Below are 19,966 nucleotides of genomic sequence, written 5' to 3' on the forward strand. Positions count from 1 at the left end.
CCACGATAGGTCAGGGGCCAACATCAGCAACCTCCGTCTCCTGATCACCCACACAGAGCAACAGAAACTACAAAAATCACCTGCCCTCTCTGAGGTATCCAAGCTGCATATATATTTGTTCCTTTTTTAATTTTATGGATAAGGCAAATAATAGTCTTTGTGCTTTGTCAGAAAAGTTAATGAAATTTACCTCTTCCGAAGTTGGAGAGAATAGCAAACAAATTACACTGTCACTCTCCCTGGAGTACATCGAGTGCTGTCACACCGAGCAAACATTTCTTCTCTTGGGGACACGGCACTTGATGACTTGTGCAGGCGGAGGGAGCCAGAGGAAAGAATAACATGGTGAGTTTGGAGCCACGTGTGACTGGAAACACAAGGAGAATCAAGTTTTTTTAAGTGCTGCAGTGTTAAGAACTGTAGGAAAACCGATGTGTGGCCACCCGTGTCTCAGTGAGGATGTTGTTCTGAAGTGTTAGTGGGGTGGAGTCAGCCCTCAGAGTCTTTTGTGAGTCGAGTTAGAGGTAGGCATTTGGGGAGGTCCAGATTCAGCACTGCCCTGGGAGGCTGTGTGAGGATTTGAGATGAGCCTGACCGAGGGCAGGTTGGACTGAGAAGTCTGAACAAAGTCAGAGTAGAAAGGAATGGAGCCCCAGAAATGCTCTCTTTTCTCCTCAACTCCTTGCAGCTGCTACACATGTCTGCTCACAGAACCCAGGACCGTGTCACTTGTCAAGACAGGACAGAAGGACAGAACCAGCCAGCTGGAAGCCAAACCCAGGGCTTGGAAGTTGTCGTTAAGATGGCGACCGGCTATTGGAAGTAAACAAATCAGCTCATTTGGAGAGAGGAGTCTTATGATCTGACACGACAGGTATAAAATGCTGAGAGAAGGAATTTCTTAGCTCTGAGAACAAGTAGGACAGTTTGCCTACCAGCCCAACTGCTGTTCAGGGTTATAACCCTGTCTCCCCCGCTGCGGTCACTGGCAGGGGAGGGTGGTACAGCTCTCCCATTGTCCTCCATAAAGTTGTCCTGGACTCAGGCTGGCATCTTGTGGGACAGTCACCTCCGACTCCATCACAAGAGGCATATGAGGCATAGTTCGCAGAGCTGGGTTCTCTTGTGGTCAAGAGGGATTCAAAAGAGCCAGAGGGGTGGCCACGTCAAGGCCTGCCTTGTGCAGGGGACCTTCCCTCACCAGGAACCATGGGAGGCCTGACCCTGGTACAAGGCCACATGGAAAAGCTGGCAAAACACCCTGCCATCGGCAGAGTACAGGAAGCGGTTTGCACTGTGGCCACACCGCCCATGTGTTACACAATATGATACGACGGGGGGGAAGCGCTTTTCTTCCTCTTCCAAATTAAAATAGCCTTTCCTTAACCAATTAATTTTTCAAAAATTGTTTTTTTCCAAGTATGAAGAATGATCTAGAGAAACTTGCCTGTTGGCTGATGAAATAAACAACTTATGAAGGTTGGGAGAAGAAATGGCTGGGTTGACATTTCTTTCCCTCAGTGCTGAGGGAACACAGAGACAGACAGCTTGTTCATTGGTCAAGAGCATGTGGCTTGCTGGTCAGGGGACAGGCCAGGGAGTCAGAAAGTCTGGGTTGTATTCCCAGCTTTGGCACTGACTCATTGGGCGACCTTGACCAGTGACTGTACCCTCAATGCCTGTATCCAGAAAACAGGGATATAATGACAATCCCCAGAAAGGAATGTTTGAGCAGTTTCTAGGCATATGAGGCCCGATACTTTGAGGTTTTAGGCAAGTGAAGACGATAAGAATTCCAAGATGAATTTTCTTACTCAGGGAAGCATGGCTGAGAGCTTTTAGAAATGATTAGGGCAGAGAACATGATAAACCCCCAGGACTGTTAATGCCAACCTTTGATATATTGTTTAAAAACTCTCACATCTCTGAAGCCACCTTGTCACCTTCCAAAATTTCATACTGTTGGATCCTTTGAGTTTACTTGAAAACAATTTAAAATTTAATTCCATGGCAGTGACTCATCTCCTGCCAGCCAGTAAATATTAAGGTGAAAACCTCTCATGACATTTAACACAATGGCTTCTCTGAGGGCTTGCATTAGATATTTTAAAGACATATAATTTGATATGTTGTCTCTTGTAAAAACCTGAAGGAGCCAAAATGCAGACATTTTTTCAACTGGAAAAGAAATAGTTTGAATTTGAGACAAGAACATTTGTCTTTTGCCAGGTCTGACCTTCTATTCGCCCTACCGTCAGTGTGTGTGTGTGTGTGTGTGTGTGTGTGTGTGTGAAGATATGGATGATGCCATAAAAACAGTAACTAGCCTGCTGAGTTGGCTTATCAGGCTCCTGGCACAGAGGCACAGAGCCTGGCAATCTGAGTTCAATTACCAGGACACATATGGTGACAGGAGAGAACTGGCTCCCTCAAAATTGCCCTTTGACCTCCAGATGATGGGCACCACAGCTTGTCCGCATCCCATAGGCATCACTCCTGCACACACCCCCCCCCACCTCACCCCGTAAACAAAATGCAATACTAAAACATAAAAAACAAAACCACAGCTAACGGAGCAAAAGTCAAGAATGGAATTCTGACCCAGGCACATCCACTCTAGTGAGTAAGAGCTTTTGGCTGTGCCAATCAGTTTTTGTATCTGAGGGGGATCTCACTTTTTTTCCTGTCTCCTATATATCTGACTATCTTCTGTCTCTATCATCTATCTCCAAATCCTTCCAGGCATTTTCGAGTGGGAGAGTCTGTGGGTGAAGCTGGAAGGTAGAGCTGGGACGTAATTCCAGCCAAACCGTGTGGGTTAGTGTCCACTGCGCTGGGTTGAGGGATGCCTATTTTCGGTTTGGGTCCAGTCATTAAAAAAAAAAAGAAGAAGAAGAAGAAGAAGGCCTTCAAAGTTTGGATGAAAGCCACTCTGTAAAGGTCTCTTTGATGTGCCCTCGCTCTGTGCCCACATACACTATACACAAGCAGTCAATTCCGACACTCCTTTCCTTAGTCTTTCTTCCTACTTAAGATTTACTGTGTGTTGTCATAGATTTTTTCTTCATATAAGTAGTTTCATTTGAATAAAACAAAACTGTGATAAAAATAGTTTCTATAGTTAAGAGTTACTTTTTCTTGAGTAGAAGTAGCTTTTTAAAACTCTGAAAAACATATGCTTACTAAAAAAATTATGTAACATGTAAAGTATAAGGAATGCTTCATCTGTGATCCTGGATACCAAGTAGAGCTATATATTCATGATTACTTTGAACATTTTGGCATGTTTCTATGGAAGTTTATTCTATATGTACATTTTCTTAGATATCACATCAAGCATTATCTTTTGGAAAGGGGCACCTTCATTTAAAAATGGATTCCTAGTTTAAGAAGCTATATATTTAAGAAGATATATATATATATATATATATATATATATATATATATATATGTAGTTTCATTTGAATAAAACAAAACTGTGATAAAAATAGTTTCTATAGTTAAGAGTTACTTTTTCTTGAGTAGAAATAGCTTTTTAAAACTCTGAAAAAAATATATGCTTACTAAAAAAAAATTATGTAACATATAAAGTATAAGGAATGCTTCATCTGTGATTCTGGATACCAAATATATATATATATATATATATATATATATATATATATATATATATATATATATATATTGAAGCATATGTATTATGAACGCACACACCCACCTTACTATGTAATGATCTAGATTTTTATATTCCAAATTCATGAAAGCAACACTCATTTGTTGTTGGTGGACATTAAGTTTTCTGGGTCCTTTCATAAATAACAACATATTGAATATCTCTGTATATGAAAATATTCCATAAAGTTGAACACTCTAGTCTAGTTGTATATACACTAACATTTTTAATATTGGTATCATCTATATTAGGCAAAACAAAGATACTGAGAAGTTTTGGTTTGTTCTAGAAAACAAAGCAGTACACCTCTTGTACTTGTTCATGGGCTTTAAAATGCATGGTCTTTGTTGAAGAGGCCTCAGACTGAGTAGGGTGAAAGGAATAATAAGCAACCAAAGAAAAATGGCCAGACAGTCATGTGATTGGCTCCCTAGATGGAGTAGTGGCTAAGATCTATGGCTATTGAATTAATTAGTTGATTTTATTTATTTGTTCATTTAATTATGTTCTTCAACTTTTATTTACTTATTTTTTGGAGACAGGATCTTGCTATGTAGTCCAGGCTGGCTTGCAATTTACTGTATAGTCAGGCTGGTCTTGAAATCTCAGTCCTCCTGCCTCAGCTTTTTGGAAAAATATAAACCTGTTTATTCATATTCAGTGAGAATTGTTCTTTTCCTTCTTCCATTCTAAGTTTTCAGAACATTCACATAGTACTTATTTTTAAAAATGATAAGGCATAGACAAAAGTAGGACACAATTGACACAGTAGTAAAATGACTAACCCAGAAGCAGTCATAGCACAGCCTAATGTTAATTTGCTGTGGGCCCAAGAAAGACTTGCCCCTGAAGGGTGAAATTAAGCTGTTCAAGACCATTGCTTTGATTTTACTCAACCGGTTAAGGAAGAAGTCCTATTATTTTTTCAGAATGAATTGATCTGTTGCATTGCACAGTGCTGGCCTGTCACTCATGGTGACAGCCCAGAGTGGCCCTTTGATCTCCAGAAAGTTGCAGCAGCAGACAGGAATCACTATATGAGAGTGCTCCTGTCTCAGGCTCTGGGGCAGACAGTGTAGCTCATAAGGAAAACTAACCCTGGGACAAGCAGGAGCAGAACCTGCACAGAGTCGTTCTTCTGCATAATAAAAAGAACAGAGAGATGAAGACAACGGCTTCTCATTTCTAAAACACCTGCTGTCATTTCCTCAAGATTCCGCATCCCTTCAGAAACGAGAAAAGTAGACCAAGAGAATCTGGTTCAGCTTGACTGTGTGATTCTTTTAATAAAGGAGGGCTGCACAAGCATTAATTAATAGCCACCCCCAAACAATCACCTATCATTCTCTGTGGAAGAAAGAGAAGAGCCAAGAGATAGAGCCCATGAGGCTACCTTGTGACTGTAACGTGTTGTACCTCTGCTACCTATTATCACGTTTAATGAAAAGCTGAAGAGACCATGGCTCATTGGAGACAATTGTTTATGATGGAAAAATGATTATAAATGGAATTAGCCTTAGGCTGCCCCAGCACAGCATTATTATAAGGACTATCCTGGTAATTGTTGCTTCCCATCTCTACTCCATCTCCTTCTACCTCTCCCCACACCAGGACACAGGTTTACAGAGAGCTTATGTTTCGGTCGGAAGTCTTGTGTTGCTAGGAAAAGACAGCACTCTCCCATTGAGCTGCATTCTTGGCTCCTCGTAAGTTTTTTTTTCCAGATTAATATATTTTGACTACCAAGATATGGCTAAGAAAGAGTGCATAAACTCAATGCCAAACCAGCATCATAAATGATTGTCCTAGAATGAAAAAAAAAATTGAGCCATGGTTTTGTATGTAGTCAAGGCTAGCCTCAAACTTGGGAGTTTCCAGCCAGATTAGAGATGTGTACCATCATGCCCAGCCTCTTAGGCAGATTTTTCTTATATTTTAAATTTATTTATTTTAAAATTAATACACAAGGTATTAGATACTCATTACACCATTTTCCAACAAAGTGTTTTAGTATATTGTCTCCCCCGCGCTTCCTCCCCAAAGCCCCATCTTTCTGTTTCCTCTTCAAGTCTTTGACAATCATTTATTGAGGTTAGTTTGGCAGGAAAAGAATGACGGACTCTAGACACTTTTGCCAGACTTTGACTCTGAGGCTGTCCTTGGGCACTGCTTCCTTTGAGTGTCAGGGCCACACTGAGCTGTCCTCTGTCACTCTTTACATAGTCTGTTAATAATAGGTATACGTGGAGCAGACTTTTATTTCCCTAATATGTATAGACAGGTATCTTGCCTTTTTAAAACTATTTATTTTCTCTTCCTTATGGTATGAGTGGTCTACTCAATTTTAAAGACAAGACTATACATTTTATACATTCATTCATTCATTCATTCATTCATCAGTAATGGAAAGCTTTTGGTGTGTGTTTATGTGTGTATATGATGTGTACGTGTGTATTTATAACGTGTGCATGCACATGTGTGAGTGTGAGCACCTATGGACAACAAAGCAGAGGACAATGTTTAGTATTGCTTCCCACCTTCCTCCATGTTTGAGGCAGGCAGGGTCTCTTTTTTGTTGTTGGTGTTGTTTGTTGCTGCTTATGCCAGGCTAGTTGCCCTGTGAACTTCCGGGCATTCTCCTGTCTCTGCTTCCCATGTCAGCACAGGAGCACTAGAATTATGCCACGCTCCACTTTCCATGGAGCCTGGGCATTCACACTCAGATCTTCAGAATTTTTACCCACTGAACTATCCCTCCACCCCAGTAATGGAAATTTAGAAATTGTATATTAATATAAAATAATGATGCCTAATGAAGTCCAAGTTTTTTGTGTTCTCTAGCCGGCTGGTCAGATCTGACCATGAATGAATGAATTACATGAATGAAAAATGCAGCTGCAGACTATGATGGCTGGTTGAGGGACACACAGTGTCTGTCTTCCACTTACCCACTGGGAAATCACTAAAAGATTTTGCTATTAGAATCATTCTTTTCTTTTTGTTGTTGTTTGTTTATTTTGACACAGAGTCTTGCCACATCCCCCAGACTGGCCCATAACCTCCAATCCTCTGGCTTCCTTCAGCCTTCTAAGGGTTGGAATTACAGGTATGCACAAGCACTTCTGCCTAGAACCATTCTTGAATAGCAGTTCTAAGGAATCGAGGATTTGAGTTTACATGGGAGAAGGCCAGTTTGAAGTTAATAAGTAGGCTGGTTCTTTTACTTAGATAGCCAAACAATGCGTTTACCACTCAGCAGAGATCAGAGAACCTCAGGAAAAAATAAGGATCAAAAGGAAGTTGACAAAGACTAGGAAACGGATTCCTGCCCAGACCCGGTTTTAGAAGCCCGACCAATGACTTGTGGATGCTGGGTTTCACTTAACATCGTCAACAAGCTGAGTGAGCCCAGGGCTTGGTGCCCAGTGAAGGAATGAAGGAATGAATGTATGGGTGGCAAGGTGAGAAGGTGTTTAGTAAATGCTGTTGGAGACAGCTTCATAAAAATGAAAGTCGACTCACAGATTGCGGTGGTTTGGGTGTGGGGGGAGTAAACTTTAAAACATTTTAAAGAGAGCAACTCTTCAAGGCTTTCTCCCTGCTCCTTGGTCCAAAGTCAGCCATGTTTTCTTCACTGCCGTTGCGTGGAATGAAGCCAATGAGCTCAGCATTTGTCCAGTAGACGGCGCTGTTGTACTCTGGCCTTGCCCATCTGGGTAGGCCATCCTTCCTTACAGTGGTTCATCTTAGGTTTTCATGAGACGTTTGGGAAACACTTTTTTTTTAATTAGATGCAAAAGTACCTACTGGGCCCACCTGTCTTCTCCAAGCAGTATAGTAAAAAAGAAACTAAAAAGCAGCATTCACATTTTCCCTGTTCTAGAATCAAAACAACCTCAGGAAGATGGGATCCTGACATCTTTCACTGAATGAAGTATCCACAGTGTGTGTGTGTGTGTGTGTGTGTGTGTGTGTGTGTGTGTGTGTGTGTGAAATGGTGGTTAAGTATCTCCAGCATCTAACCACCATCCTGTTTTGATTGAGGGCCCCAAGTCACACACTTGGTGGGAGGCCTGGGCCGAATAGGGTGGGTCTTTTTTCAGGGAGCAGAGGAACACTAGACCATTGTGGAGCAAGGTGTAGGGGCTGCTGCTGGGTGGCTGAGGCACAGCTGTCCCCAGATGCCCACTATCAAAGACTCTACAGGGCAGCATGGGCTTGGACCTCAAAGGGATTGAGGCAGATGCCACCCTGGCCTGGGGTCAAACTGTGTGTGGGGACAGGGAAAGGAACGTAGACTTTGGCTGAGTGAAGAGAGGAAATATGGGCACCTAGGGAAGGCTACTGCCTGGCAGCAGTGTAGGAAACACCAATCTGACAGCGGCCTGGGAGGTCTTTCTTATAAAATTTATAAAAGTAAAGAGCAACCAGAAACTCCAGCAAATGCACCATGTAAGGACTACTCGGTACAAGTCCTTATTTTCAGTTGAGAGTAGTGGTGATCAAGTTGGATTAGGGATGGAAATGTATCAGTGTGAGCCTAGACTTTTCCATCTCCTAGTTCTGATAGATTTTAGAACATCATGCTATCACTGGGTCTTTTTCATTATCATAAAAAACAGGACATTGTCCCTGTCCTATCTCTCTCACTGGGTTGCTGTGACAGCCACACACGGGAAAGTTTGTCAGTTCTAACGTTCCCAAAAGGTGTGAAGCCCTGCACTAGCTAGAGACAGGGCCCCTTTCTGCTCATCATCAAAATGCTTCCATGCCATAGCACAGAATTCAGAAATTTTACATATAGTAAATATTAAAAAAAACAACAGACAAATCAACAGCAAACCAATGACAAATGCATGTCATCACTGAACAAACATCTCAGCAGAACGATTTTAGGTTGCAATGAACAACAGCACATTCACGTTCTCTGTCTTATTTTCTTCTATAGACAACATAAAGCCCTTCACTCAAAAATCTTCAACATTTACCTTTCCCGTTGCTGTAGCTTTCAACTTGATTAATATAATCAGATACCATCTAGAAAAGGCTGGTTTGTGACCTCAGGAGTTTGAGGAAGCAAGCCTCCACCAGGTTATAATTAGACAAGAGATGGAACAAGATAAAAATGAAGTGTTTGGAATAGCCCAGAGTACTGATATGATGTGGCGCATGTCAAACTGATTTCTATACAAACAAGAGAGAAAGGAGCTAATAAAACAGCTGCCATATGAAGGAAGACTTTGAGGAATAAGAGGAAACTCCCCCGACCGACTGAAACATCCTCAGAACAGAACAACTAACAGAAAACAAGTGGATCGCCCAAGACTCAAATCCTTCAGAAGCCACGTATGTGAGCCACCTTAACCCTTTTCTATAAACAAGCATACTCAAACACACATTACGGTCAACCTAGGAAATCTTGTTTGCAGAGAGTTTTAGGCTGTGTCCACTCTAGCAACAGGAGTACAGAATTGGAAAAGGTGTTGATGAAATAAAGCCGAATATAAGGCTCAAATAATCACTGAGTCCAGCCAGGACTGAGGGCATATTTGCTAGAAGGTGGCTGTGCGGTTTGGTTTTGACCTCCCCTCCCCCACAGGGCCAGCTGCAGCTCTCGTCCTGCAGCTCTGTTTTGTTGATCTGTTCTATGCTTCGTACAAAAGAAACAGCCACTAAAAAATAGTGTGTGGGGAGTTCTGAAGTGAAAACTGTAGGTGCTATTAAATAAATAAATATAAACATATAATGATAAACTTCATCACCAAATTGAACTCGCGTTCCAAATGTCTAGGATTAGGGGAAGAGTTAGTTACAGAAGGACTCAGTAGCATGATGAAATATTACGCATGCATTTAAATGCACAGAAAATGTTTACCAAACCATGAGAGAGATAATTGGAATTCAAAGGGTGATTGGACGTTGTCTGAAGGCCAGTGTGGAAACAAATGCAGAAAGGATATGGGGGTCATTGTCATATCTTGTTGATATATATTCATCTCAAGACTGTTTTTAATTGGATTTTAAATGATTTCATTGCTTTTTTAATTTTTAATTTTTCAAGACAGGGTTTCTCTATGTAGCCCTGTCCTGGCTGTCCTGGAGCTCACTCTGTAGACCAGGCTGGTCTCAAACTCACAGAGATCTACCTGTCTCTGCCTCATGAGTGCAGGAATTAAAGTTGTGCGCTACCACCGCCCCGCTCGTGTTGTGGATATTTTTGTTTGTTTGTTTTTGTTTTTCCTAGTTAAAAGTATAAATCTTCAGTCAGGCAGTGCTAGTACATTCCTTTAATGTCTGCACTCAGGAGGCAGAGAAAGGCAGCTCTTTGTGAGTTTGAGACCTGCCTGGTCTATAGAGTAAGTTCCAGGATAGTCAGGACTATGCAGAGAAACCCTGTCTTGAAAAATCAAGACAAACAAATAAATAAAATAAAAAAAAAAATTTGTTCAGGTTGCCATTTTGAACTCAGAAAAAAGGAAAATAAATAGTAAGCAAATATCCCCCCAAACCTCTTTAATGTTCAATTTCAGTTCTTTCAGTTCAAGTGGTTTTTGTTTGTTTGATGTCGTGTCCCCCCCCCCCCACACACACACACACACACGCTCTTTTCTAGATGCGGTGGAAGCTCTCACCTCATGCTGTTCAAGGCTTTTCTCTGGAGGAAGTCCCAGGTTCGGCTCCTGCTGCCTCCCAAGTGCACTACTGTTCATACTGAACACATATTTAATGGACTTCCTTCAATGAGTACTGGAGTACAGTTTGAAAAGGCACAGGCAGAAGCAGCAGGACAGAACAGTCTGTGATATTCTTGCAGTTATGTTTGCTTCCTAACACCAGTTTGCCGTTAGAAGGTACGGCGGCCAGGGCTGACTCTGGGTAAGAGAGGAAGACGCTGGTGAGGGACTGGTGAGAAAGGCAATCATGTTCCAGAGAGTCCTCGGTGAGTCGGTCTGATGTCACACAGAACTCACCGAGGAATCCTCACTCGGCCTCCTCGGCACTGCGGGGTTGTTAGCGCTGTAAACATACACGGAGACCCCCGAAGCACAGCCATGGGCGCAATCACTGAGCAGATAAGAGGCTGAATAGAAACCCTGATCTTCTCACTTCATATCCAGAGCTTTTCTATTCCAACTTGTTTCACTAAATTGAATTTCATTGATTTATCATACAAAAAAACTTATATTTTTGGGGGGTGGGCAGATTTGTATTACACAACTCAGGCTTGCTTTGAATCTTCCTGTTTAAGCCTCTTGGGTGCTGTGATTATAGACATGTGTCAGTGTGACAGGAGTATATATATATATATATATATATATATATATATATATATATATATATATATTTTGGTTTTTTGAGACAAGATTTTTCTGTGTATCCTTGGCTGTCCTGGAACTTGCTCTGTAGACCAGGCTGGCCTCGAACTCAGAGATCCATCTGCCTCTGTCTCCTGAGTGCTGGGATTAAAGGCATTGACACCACTGCCTGGCATATTTTTGTTTGTTTGTTTGTTTGTTTTCAAGACAGGGTTTCTCTGTGTAATTTTGCACCTTTCCTGGAACTCACTCTGTATCCCAGGCTGGCCTTGAACTCACAGAGATCCACCTGCCTCTGCCTCCCGAGTGCTGGGATTAAAGGTGTGTGACACCACTGCCCAGAATTTTTTTTTTTAAATGAAAAGACCGTGTGTGTGTGTGTGTGTGTGTGTGTGTGTGTGTGTGTGTGTGTATTCTTTCAAATTTAATACTATAGTATAAAATATTCACATCTTATAACAAATGAATATGACATAAAAGGAATGGAAACAAATCAAATCAGAAAATGGAAAGTAGAAAGTCAGCCTAGAAGAGGTGAAGCCATCCTCCTGCAGGAGATGGGAGCTAACACAGAGACCGAAGACTGGACAAGGTACGGAAAGTGAGAGACCTCGGAACACTCAGTCCTAAGTGGGATGTCTCCATCAAATCCCTCCCCTGAGGACTCTGGGAACCCTCAGAACAGGTGGCGAAAGATTGTAAGAGTCAGAGTGGATGGAGGGCACCAGGGAAACAGTGCCCTCCACACAGCAGGGCTGGCACACACAAGGTCTCAGAGACCGTGACAGCATACACAGGGCCTGCACAGGTTCAAGTCAGAGGGGGTCCCAGTGCTGAGAGGGGAAGTGGACATGAGCCCCACCCCTAACTCAGAAGCTATCTCCAGTTGTCAACTGCTCACAAAGGAAGAATTAGTTTTCCCCAATGGCATCTCACTGAGTATGCAAACCACCCTGGAGGGCAAGCCCCATGCCCAGCAGTAGGTGGGCAACACAAAAGAACTCAATGGTCGTTTCAGAGATTTTTTTGTTTTCTGTCTCATATTGTATTGCTTTGGCATTTTTTTTTAACCTTACTGATCTTTTTCTTAGATATTATGATTTCCAATTTCGTGTTTTTATGATGTGTATGTGTGTTTCTCATGCTTTTCTTTTTTCTTCTTCTGTTTGTTTTAGTTTATTCTGGTTTGTTTGTTTTTCTTTTATTCACCTGTTTGTTTCCTAAAATGAGAGTGAAAGAAGTCATGGAGATGAATGGATGGGGATGACTTGGGAGGAGATGAGAGAGAGGAAACAGAAATCAGAATATATTATATGAAAAAAATGATTTTCAACTGAAAAGAGAAAAAGAAAAAGGAAAAAAAAAATGAAGCTCATGAGATAGGGACACAATCATAAAGGATTCCAGGAAAGTGATTTTACTTGTAATGGTCAGTTTATGCATTGGCAGACAGCGTTCCTGACCCACAAGAGCACACCAGTTCCAACTCGACTGCTCTAGGTGTGATTTTTTTTTTTTTTTTTTTTTTTTTTTTTGTTTCACCAGGTATCAAAGGATTCTGGGCTGACAGATTTATGGACTTGCCTAAGTAGGAGAGTGGTACTTCCATGGGGGCCAGACATGTTCCTTCTCTTTTGATGATGACCCTTAGAGCCATAGTGATTGACACATCACTCAGAGAGGTCCAGAGCGCTGGACAGATCTGAAAGAAAAAGGAGAGATTGCAAGCAATTTAGTAAAAACAGGAACTAAAACATCAGTTTCTCTTTAATCTAGGTAGTTTATTCTGGGTAATGAAGGCGAAATAAATGTTATCTCAGAAGTCTAGGGGGGATGCCTGGCTCCTTTGCTTCGTAAGTCTGGGCAGGTGACAGTATACTATCAGTTTTAACCTAATTTATAGGTTAAAAGAGGAAACAGAATTTCATAATCTGATGCTCCTTTTGATTCTCATCTCTCTCGTGAAGGTGTTTTGCTGTAAGACCCCTGATTTGAAAGTTGAACTGAAGATTCAGAACTGATGTTAAACATTAATTGACTTGAGCAGATCAAGGCTGGTAATGCCTTCTCCCTCAAGTATCAACTTCCGTTTTTCCTCATCCATGATCACCCTCATCCATGAGATACATTTGAAAAAACTGAAGATGTTACAAACTTTTCAGTATGACAGGCTCATACTTAACAAAATGTTACAGCTCTGGAGAAATAATGAAAGGGTACAGGTGAGGAACGACCCCGTGTAGATAAGAGTAGGTAGAAGTTCTCTCGAGGGAGAGGGAGGGATGGAAACCAAAGATTTCCTTACTTTGTTTGTTTCTTTCTTTGTCTCTCTCTCTCTCTCTCTCTCTCTCTCTCTCTCTCTCTCTCTCTCTCTCTCTCCCTCTCTCTCTCTTCCTTTGTTTGTTTTTCTTTTTTGTTTATTTTTTTTTTGTTCTTTTGAGACAGGGTTTCTCTGTGTAACAGTCCTGGTTGCCTTGGACCTCACTCTAGACCAGACTGGCCTTGAACTCAAGAGATCTGCCTGCCTCTGCCTCCCAAGTGCTGGGATTAAAGGTGTGCACCACCACCGCTGGTCTGAAGATTTTTTTAGTTAATATAAACTCCAAATGTTTACTTAGTTCAGGACTTTGTGCTGGTAAGTTTAGATGTATCATTTAGTTACAGATTTTTGTCTTCAAGGGCCTTTTATGTTCAGAGGTGATATAGAAATACACATGTATGAGAATATAAAGTAGGACACAAGATATTTTATTAGAAATAGAGGAAGACATTAAAGAATCCCTTTGACCACAGAGTAAAGGATGATTGAAAAGGAATGAATATCTCCAAGGACCAGGAATGTTAGGAGTTAACTCAGTGGGTAAGGGCTTGCCTGGCAAGCTCATACTTGAGTTTGATCCCTCTGAACCCACATAAAAGTGCTAGGTCTGGTGGTGTACTCTTGTAATCCCCAGAAACTGGGGAGTCCCCGGGGCTCACTGGCCTGCCACCCTAGCCTACCCTGGGAACTCCAGGCCAATGAGAGGTCATCTCAAAGGAGGTGGGTGGCTTTCCTGGGGATGGCAACTGAGGTTTTTCCCTGACCTCCACATGTGTGCCCTCGCACCACAAACATGCACACACACTTAAAAACATGTCAGAAAGAGCATGCGAATCGAAAGTGGCACAGAAGTTTGAGGAACAGGCCGGGTGAAGGCAGTGGAAGGTGGTGGAAGGCCTCCACCATGAACAGAGGACAGTAGATAGACCCACCAATTCTGACTGGGTGCCCGGCCCCAGAAGTGTAGTTTAAGGACCCTGTGGTCTTTGGGGCATCTCAGAGCCATCTGGCATCCTTGAGTTGTGACTTGTTCTGTGGGTGAGAGTGGAGTTTTTTGTCTTTGGAGGTCATCTGACTGTTTTTGTCACACGGTCAGATGGTGTCTGTATGACAGGAAGTCAAATCATGTTTTTAATGGCATAATGAAGTGATGAGAAGCATAGAGTTACTGGTCAGACTTTGACCTCAGAAATCAATTTGAAGGGGGGCTTTTGTCTCAAGGTGGAGTCCCCAGGCAGGAGAAGGTCACAGTAGGAGTCAAGATTTGTGGTCAGGCCCGCACTGAGCTTGTAAGCTCATTCACACAAAGATCTGGCATTTTCACTCACCACTCGGAACTTCGGCTTCCTTAGCTCTAAGATGCGTATTGTAGAGTTTGTTCTATCTCAGATTCTTACAAGGGCCAAAGTAAGTGATGGCTTGTTTAAGTTAACGCTTTGTTCTTCTCTAACAGCAGGGATGTCTTGTGAGTTTTTAGCCCTTCCACCCCCAGCCTCTAACATTATTGCATAGAACAGGAACTTGATAAATTATATTACTTTGCACGCGGCTTGTCTGTTATGCACAAGGCCCTGAGTTGAATCCCAGCACTGCATAAATCGGTGTAGTGGCACATGCCTATAATGCCGGCTCTTACTTTGGTGATGGAGGCAGGAGGATCAGAAGTTCAAGATCGTCTTTGGTTACGTAGTAAATTTGAGGCCAGACCGGACTATATGAGACATTGTCTCAATTTTAAAAAAATGTTAAACTGTGTTGCTCTTTAAGCAAGCCACTCTGCATTCCCCGAGCTTCTTTAATGAAAGTTAGCTTGTCCCAGAGGGCACTTATTCCTTTGGCCCATCACACCAGATCAAGCTGCACTTCTCTGATGAAGCACAGTGTTGTCTTCCTCGGCTGCAACCATTGATGGTTCCATTATATCATGCGGCTTTCCTTTGGCCCCCCCATTCATTAATATCTACACAATGTCATTTGTCGTATGGAGGGATTTGCCATTCAAGATCCTAAGGTCTGTTCTGTGTTAGTTAGCAACTACCCACAGTGGGCAGCTTAGCATGCTGCTCAGCAGGAAATCACATTGGAAATGATTTGTTTTATTTTCGTCTTGTCATCCTGGGTAGCTCTGCGTTGCTTTATCTGAGCTTGCGAAACAGCTCTGAGTGGGAGCGGTCAGGATCGAGTCGTGTTCTCACCCTTCATCACACTTGGCACGTTCTCTTTCCGGACACATCCAGTGGATAATGTGCAGACCTTCCCCAGCTAATCTCAGGAAGACTGAAGTCTTTAGAAGGCCACTCTTCATATTTAGGGGTAAGTGGCAAGAGCAGGAAATGCTTACTTCTGTTTGGGCTGTGTTTTCTTAGCTTGGAGAAGAATTATGACTTAATGGGATTGATTAATGACCCCCACAGGAGACACAGTCCTGTGGCCAGGACGGAGGGAGCCGAGCGCATAGCTTGCTTTTCAATCTCCCAAGATCTTTAGCAGTTGTAAAGCATTTACTTCCCCAGTTTACTTTGGGGAGTAGCTTCTGTAATTAAAAAATGTGCTTTTGAATGGAAGGCCCAGTGTTCTTTGTAGAGGATTCTGGAGACTGTCACCTCCAAAAGAAAATGACGATGTCTTGTCTCACTGAGAACACTTAAACTCACTTGAAGTCACTTTCAGAAATGCTGTCGTTTGATTTGCTGATGCAGAATACTTGTTCGGAAAAGAGGTCCTGTCAGACTGCCTTGGTAAGGATGTCAACACCTTAGCAAGATGATAAAAGTCAAGCTACGGCTTCCCAGAGGCTCAGCCCCTCTCGGTCCTTGACATACTGTGTCATGCTTGGTTGAGTGGACTTCTGTGAGTCTTTCCAAAGCCCCTGGACAGATAAAGTGCAAGTGCCTGGTAAATAAGAACTAGAACTTACCTGTACTTTGTCTCCTCTTGATAGTGATTCAATATATTAGATGCAGGTATCCATGGGTATTTTACTTATTGATAGATACATTAATGCAACAAGCCATTGACTGTGGTCTTCAGGGAAAAAAAGTGAGGTAAAGCAAACTCCTGCCCTCACAGAGCTTTCTTTCTGGTAGTAGAGAAAGCAATCTAGGAGTCATCAAATGAAAAGACAGAACTGTACGCGATTGCAGCTTCCCCTGCAAGGGTGGTGGGTGGAATCTAGCTGCTTACAGCGATGGAGACTGACAGGGTGCCTGCTTTGGATTAGGCAGCCGGGAGAGGTTACTCTGAAGAACATTTGAGCAGAGGTTTGATTGGAGAGAGGAAGGGAGAGTGTGAATGGATCAAGCTGGAAAAGGCAGTTCAGACAGATGGACAATACAAATAGAGAAGAAGTGTGAGACTGTGGTAGAGAAATGGTTCTCCGTAGTTTAGCTCGTTATGTTGAAATACCAGCTCTGTGCCTTGACTAGATTTCATTGTCAACTTGACACAACCTGGAGTCACCTGGGAAGAAGGAACCACTATTGAGGAAGTGTCTAGATTACATTAGAGTGCCTGTGACGCCTTGTTTTTTTTGCTCTTCGATGTAAGAGACCCTAGCCCACTGTGGGTGGCACCATCCCTATGCAAGAGCGACTGGGCTCTATGAAAACCTGGCTAGGCATCAGCCTATGGGTGAGCTAGCGCGTGAGCCAGTAAGCAGCATTCTTCCGTGGTTTCTGCTTCACTTCCACTCAAGTTCCCGTCCTGACTTCCCTCAACGGCCTGTGACCTGGAAGTGTAAGCCAAATAAGACCTTCCCTCCCATAAGTTGTCTTTGGTCAGAATGCTTTATCATAGCAACAAAAAAGCCACTTATCTTTCCTCAGGGAATACTAAAGATAGTGGTATTCACTGAGAAGTTCCCGTGCAGGCGGGGGATGTAGCTCAGTGGAGGAGTGCTTGTGGAGCCCATTAAGGCCCTGGTTTTAGTTCTCAGCAACTCAGCAAACAAAACAAAGTAAAGCAAACAAACAAACAAACAAAAAAACCCAAACACACACCTTCCTGTGCGTCAGTTAAAAAATTAGCCTTTCTATAATCCTTCTTGTGTTTTGCTTCTCACATCAGCTCTGCAAAATTCAGATGATTCTTAAAGTCATTCTCCTAACAAGGGGAGGAGACTCGAAGAGGTTAGTGAGGCACCAGGATTCAACCACTGCAGTTTGAATCAAGAGCCCGTAGTATTAATACCAAATAAAACTTGGGATGAACAGAGCCAGCTGTGGGGAAGCTGGGCTTTCTGCACGTGGAAGTTTCTCTCTCCCTGCCAGTGACCTCCTCTGCTCCAAACTGTGGTTGGGGCTTTTGCAGGTAGTTTGAAAGGGTGGTTACCCATGGAACGCCACCTCTTGCTCTGGAATTTTTCCTGCAAAAATCACTCCTAGCTCCCAGGCCTTCGCAAAAGCCCACCTTAGTTTAGGTAAAGTGTCTGTAGAAATGCCGGGGGACATTGAGATTCGGTGGGAGTAGCGGAAGCTAATAAGCATGGCTCTGCAGGAGAGCCGCTGTGTGACCTAAGCAAGTGATCGGATCTCTCAACCTCCATGTCCTCCTGCATAAAACCGATTCGTCAGGTCTCTACTGCATACCTTGCTTAATGAGGTTTCTCCTGTGTAAACCAAATGAGGTCACAGGGAATGACATCAACTATAAATAAAACATACACACTATTTGAACATTCAAAAGTTGTCATAAGCATGCACACGTCTTCTGATTCTTTGACTATTCAAATGTATCACTGTGATGAACTTCTGGGCCTGGTTTACATCTCAATTTCTTCAGATCTCATGGGTCCATGTTACATCTAATTCTTTAAATCCCACTTCTCTGATCAAACAAAACCAAACCAAAGCAAACCTATCGCTTGGTTTTTCATCAACAGTTTAAAACTTGCTCTTCTGGAAACTAGCTCAAAACTAGATCAGTTGCTCCTCTGGAAACTAGAACACTTCCTACCTTTTGGAACTAAAGCTATGTGACTTTGCAATTTCTACCAAATGTATTTACTTTACTGCAGAAAATAATCTTAGTAAGAAATTTAGGTGAATTAGAATTTTAGTTTTGTTTTAGTTTTGATATGGGATTTTAGTGTATTGCTCAGTCTGGGCTGGAGCTCATAATCCTCCTGCCTCAGCCTCCCAAGTACTGAGATTATAGCTATGTATCACTAAGCCCAGCTGCAACTGGGATTGAACGGATTAATTCTGGTTTAACTATAAAGTAAAAATGAATTAGGAAGGCATCTCTCTTTATACTCTGTAGAAAATATATTTGAAGTAGCAGTTTACAGTCCATGTGGTTGGCCAACTTTGTGTGTGTACATGAGCCTATGAACATGTGTGCATATGTGGATATTTTATATACAGAAGAGTGGCTATTCTGGGCATCTCTGCTAAAACCAATGTACAGCACGGTGCACACACTCATGCCTAGCAAATAACTGAGTTAAAGATGATTGGATTCTAAGAGCAGTGAGGACCCATCACACAATAAAGTGATGTTCAAAGCTATACAGTGCATAAAGGCTCAGGCTTGATAGCAATTCCCTGGGGTTGGAACCCTGGCCAGGTTACTCGGCTCTAAGGCCATGGAGAAGATACTTATTTTCTTTGAATCCCTCATTTTTTCATTGGCAAAACGAAGGTAGTAATGAGACCCACTTCTCAGAGTGTTCTAGTAAAGGTAGGGCCTGATGTGTATTTTCACTGTAAAGTCTTGTTGTTGATGGCTCTGACAAGAGCTTAGTATGTCTAACATATTCCTTCTCACTAACTCTATGAAACAGGAACTATTACTTTGCTTATTTCATAGATGAGAAATCTGAGTAGACACAGGGAGCCAATTGTCTGAGGCTGCTCAGCGAGGACCAAGGCAGCTGACCATCCATCCTGCATCTACATCTGTTCTGAATCCAGACTCCAAACTGTCACTGTGAACCGCCAGACTTGTTTCCTCTTCACAGCCTGTATCTGCCTTTACCTACCTTCTGCTTTATCTCTGACTTCTTTTCTCCTCTCAGTACGCTTTCTCCACAGCACACTTGCCAAATCCAGTTCCAAAGAGTCGTCAACACGAGCGGAATGGGACTGCACTGGGCAGTCAACGTCAAGGACTTGGTAGCTGGATTCCATCTAATTCAGCTTCTAAGAATTACGTTAGTGACCATGATGCTTGCACTAAATCACGCATTAGCAGTGGCCTTGAATAGATCAGTTCATAATCAATAATTCTTTTGTTTCCAGCTTATTAAATCCATCCTAAGATTTACCTTGAGGGCTTTTATTCCGTTTGGCTTTGGAAAACACGGTTTTGGAAACTTTTTTTTTTTTCCCAGCTAAAGTGCTCTTTAGAATGTAGTCTTCCCGGGTCCTAAGGAGACTCGGAATGGGGTCTAGGGCGATCACGTGCCCCTGGGTGCATACTAACACTACTCTCTGTAGGGTTTGACCTGCCTTCTCTGAAGATAGGGTGGAGAAAGGTGGCCCTGCCATGTCTGCCTTTTCCAGTGATGGCGCTGAGGCATGGCTACATTTTAAAGAGAAGGGGGAAAATTGTTTTTCCATCCAAAAGTATAAGACTATGACTCATGCTGGAATTGGTTCAGAGTACTGGTCGAAAGATCCAGATTGACAACAAAAGCTGAGGGATCCTGGGAAGACA

At 42.5% G+C, this 19,966-nt stretch overlaps 1 long non-coding RNA gene across 1 annotated transcript; it reads left to right on the forward strand.

The window, feature by feature from the left end:
* The first annotated feature begins 783 nt into the window (after nucleotides 1-783).
* Nucleotides 784-19,554, forward strand: LOC131905672 (uncharacterized). Its single transcript, XR_009378009.1, has 5 exons — nucleotides 784-874; nucleotides 12,535-12,842; nucleotides 12,957-13,211; nucleotides 15,433-15,622; nucleotides 19,118-19,554. It is a non-coding gene; the product is annotated as an uncharacterized LOC131905672 (long non-coding RNA).
* The last annotated feature ends 412 nt before the right edge of the window (nucleotides 19,555-19,966 follow it).

Source organism: Peromyscus eremicus, chromosome 3 (genome assembly GCF_949786415.1).
Source record: "Peromyscus eremicus chromosome 3, PerEre_H2_v1, whole genome shotgun sequence".
Lineage (NCBI taxonomy): Eukaryota > Metazoa > Chordata > Mammalia > Rodentia > Cricetidae > Peromyscus > Peromyscus eremicus.